A 4,168-nucleotide genomic window follows, 5' to 3' on the forward strand; every position below is an offset into this window, starting at 1 on the left:
TGTCCTTGTGTCTTGCTTAAGTGTTTTCTCATTTTTATTTTTGTTGTCGGACTGTCCTTGGTTTAATCTCTGGGTTATCACCCAAATCTTCCTGATATAGTTGCGCCCTAGCTTCTGGGTCTCTAACAACCCACAGACATTCTCATCTTCATAACATCAGAGAAAATAGCTCCTCAAATCAACCACAATCCTTTATCCCAACTGATACAATCAGCAACACAATATGATCAAGCACAACTTGGAAACTGATCACCTGTGGTAGACACTAGTCTGTCACCCTTAAACCATTTGAATTAAATTGAAATCAAGAAGCAGTCCAAAACATGTCTGCAGTGAACAAACTTTTCAATATAGTATTTTACCATTTAGGATGGGGGCTCAGACAGAGCTAGAACGAAAGACCCCTGATCTCAGTTAGCTGATGGCTGAACCCCATGATGCAGACTGACCTCAGGCAGAAGACCAAGATTAAGTTCCCCAACCTTCTGAATGGTTGAACTCCACACCGTTTTACTACAGGTTTCCACCCCTTTCGTTAAAGATGTTCAAAGTTGGGAACTCAGAAAAATACCCTTTATGACCACCTCTGCCTCTGTAGAGTGGTCCAAAGACTGGCACAATCAGGAGGTCTGAGAGTGTGTGCGGGGGGGGGTAGGGGAGTTGTGGGGGTTCAGCATGGCTACCTTCCTGCTGCTGGAGTGATGGTGGCTCTCAGTGTGAGAGGGCATGGCTATCCTTCCCGTGGTGGATCAGGGCCCAGGCAGCCTTCCTGGTGCTGGAGCGATGGTGGCTCCCAGTGGGAAGAGGGCATGGCTCAGAAGTAAAAATCTTTCTGAATGTCACAAATTTCACTGACATAAAATAATTTTGCTTGGCATTTTTTTAAATAAAATTTTTTTCTACTTTAAAAATAGTGTAAATTCTTTATAAGAATATTTAGAAAATATGGAAAGTAAAAAGCTAGGCAAAATCCCTCAAAATTCCGGCACCAGTAAATAAACCCTACCAGCATTTTATCCCATGTGTCAGACACTAGGCAGAACTTGTGATCTGACATTCATACCCAGAGCTGGGTGGACAGGAATAGTCAACTTCTATACAGCAGGGTCTCTGTAACAGCTAAGAAAGATAGTCCGATATAGCTCAAAAATTTCTGGCTGATTAGATGGCCACCGCCCAGGCCCAGCAAGGAGGCGTCCACTGTGGGCAGCACTGCAAAAGTGGATTCGCCTATGACCACAACAGACCCATTGTGCTGGCGACATTTGCTTTGAGAAATGAATTGCGGGCCAAGGTACCCAGGGCCTCTGATTCCAGCCCAGGAAGAGGTCTCCCTGGCTGCCAGCAGCTCAGCAGGAACTCAGGGCAGAGCAGCGTGGTTCCTAACCTTAATCCTGAATGCAGTCAGTGTTACCACTGAAGACGCAGACAGTTACAATGCACAGAGCCGCGTCTGTTTCTCACCAGGGTTGTGCCACAGGTCTTCCTGGGGTTCGTTGCTCATCAGTGGTCATGAAGGAACGGACCCAGAGCCACAGGTCAGGGGTGGAGGGGGAGGAGGACCCAGCACTCGGGGGCAGGGACCATGCCTGGACATGTGTCCAAGGACACCAAACAGGCTTCAAACTGTCTGAAGCTGCCTTTTTACTGCACTTCTGGGTTTCTGCAGTTTTTCTCCCAAAAGTACTTTGCACCCACCTTGAAATTTCCTGCAGTGTCACTGGTATATTTGGAGATAGAGGGTTTTTGGGGTTTTGTTTTGTTTTGTTTTGAGACAGGGTCTTGCTTTCTAGTTCAGGTTGGCCCTGAATTTACTATGTAGACCAAGCTGGCCTCAAATGTGTGGCAATCTTCCTGCATCTGCCTCCCGAGTGCTGGGATCACAGGCGTGTGCCACTAAAGCAGGCTGGAAATAGAATTTGAGGATATGTGCTGCTAAAGCAAGCACCCAGCTGGAAATAGAGTCTTAAGACTATCTCAGGTGAGGGATTAGGATATTTAATCCAGTATAAATCCCTCCAAAATCAGGTCTGCTTTACTTCAATTTTTCTTTTATTATAATTACTTATAATGACAATACTTGCTTCCAGCCACTTCATATTCAGACCATTTTTCACATATAATTAAAATACATAAAACTACCCCAGACCCCTTTAATGTGTTTTCACCTACATTAATGTTCATTTTAAAATTATTAATCTTAGCCCACGGACTTAGCTCAGTGGCACTGTGCCTGCCTCAAAAGCACAAGGTCCTGAGTTCAATCCCCAGTTTTAAAAAAAAAATTAACTTTAGTAAAACAAAAAGAGATTGGGGAAAATAAAGTGCGTTGGCTGCAAGGCATTCACTATTGAAACATGGAATAGCCCCTTGTTCAAGCTGCAAGCCTCGGCCAGCCCTCTCACTTCAGGCCTTGGGCTTCACAGCCATGGCTGCTGTGAATCACCTTCACTCATCATAGTCTGTGCTGCCTGAATGCCCTTCTACTACTCTGGGCTCAGAAATGCAAAGCTGTGAGACGCAGGCTTTGCCCAGGGCCAGAGACAGTCCCATGAGGAGTTGAACACGGGAGCCTAGGCAGCTAAGGAAAGGAAGGCTTGGCCCTCGGATGGCACAGGAGACCCTTGCCTCCTGCCTCTGCTGAATTTTTCTGCTTCATGAGTGGTACTTCTGCTTCAAGGAACAGCATGCTCTAAAACTCCAGACCAGAGTTCCCAGCTCCACCACACACATGCACACACATGATCAGCTGCAGGTTGCTTTAAATTTTTGCTTTGGAATAACAACAAAACAGTACTACATGCTAAGTGTTCACAGCTCCAAAGCGAAAACGACTACAGGCTGGACCTTGAAGTCTAAGTCTTTCTCAAAGTTCCACAGTGGGGATGAGGACAGAACAATCAAAAGGAAGATGCAGCTTGACTTGGAGCGAGCACCTGTTTTTTATCAGGCAGAAAGATTACGAAGCTGGAGCACAGCTGCTAGGAAGAGAAGTCGTAGTCTGGTCAACCCAGAGGCACCCAAGGGGCAGCCCATTCTAAAAGACCAAGCTCCCAGTGCTGCGGATTCCAACCGAGGTGCCTCTGAGGACTCTGAAGATCTGAAGACCACCTTTCATTTTTTTTTTTCTGTATATGTAAACTTTACTATGTTGTTCTCACAGGTCACATCAATAATCTTTATAATACAGCGTACTGGACACTTATGCAACAATCTGGATTAAAACCCAAACAAGCCCAAGAGAGATTAAAGGTATAAAGATTTTCCTACTTAGCTGGGGACAGTTTGCTGTAGTGTCTCCCACAACATTTTTTTATGTTCCCTTTATGTTCATCTTTAGCTCCCTTTACACCTTCATTTTGAAAAGATAAAAATTACAGCGGTATCCACTCTGCTGCTTGCTTGCTGTGTAAGCCTGAGTGAATTACTGCTTCTCCCCAAGCCACAATGCCCTCGGCTGGAGAAGGGACTGACACTGGCTCTGCACTCCTACTTGCTGACACTGGGCTGCAGCTCTGTCCTGAACGTCTTCTGTACATGCAGCCTGTGCTCTGCTGGTTTAGAACCCCTGTGTGTACTAAGAGTCTGTGTTCTTTCTGGGGTCAGGCAACAGTATTTGAATCATGCTCTGTTTAATTTTCTCACTCTCTGCCTTGGTCTTTATAAATAAAATGTAGGGTCAGGGAATTAGCCCAGTGGTGCTGCCACCTGCCTTGTAAGTGCAAGGTTCTGAGTCCGATCCCTGGCACACACACACACACACACACACACACATACACACACACACACACACACACACAAAGTAAAATGTAGAAATTAATAGTTCCTACCTCATAGGTTTATGGTAAGAATTTAAAGGCACAATGTATGAAAAACACAAAAGTAGAAGGCACACCATAAGTGCTCAGTAAACATTGGTGTTTCTTAGTAGATCAGATGCGCTTTGTGGGATGAGTGAATGAAATAAGGTAACATATAATGGCTCCTAGTCCAATACCGGGAATTAGCCAGTGACTACTATTATTAACAGTACTAAGGATGAAGACATGTACATCAATAATTGGAATATTAGTAGATATATCCAGTTTGGAAAAGCCAAGTTCATATTTTTGATTCTTAGTAGAACCATAAAGACAGCCTTCTACCTGGGGTGTTTTGTACAATCTTC

This window comes from Fukomys damarensis, unplaced genomic scaffold, assembly GCF_012274545.1.
Source record: "Fukomys damarensis isolate Sample0158 unplaced genomic scaffold, DMR_v1.0_HiC HiC_scaffold_14, whole genome shotgun sequence".
NCBI classification, from domain to species: domain Eukaryota; kingdom Metazoa; phylum Chordata; class Mammalia; order Rodentia; family Bathyergidae; genus Fukomys; species Fukomys damarensis.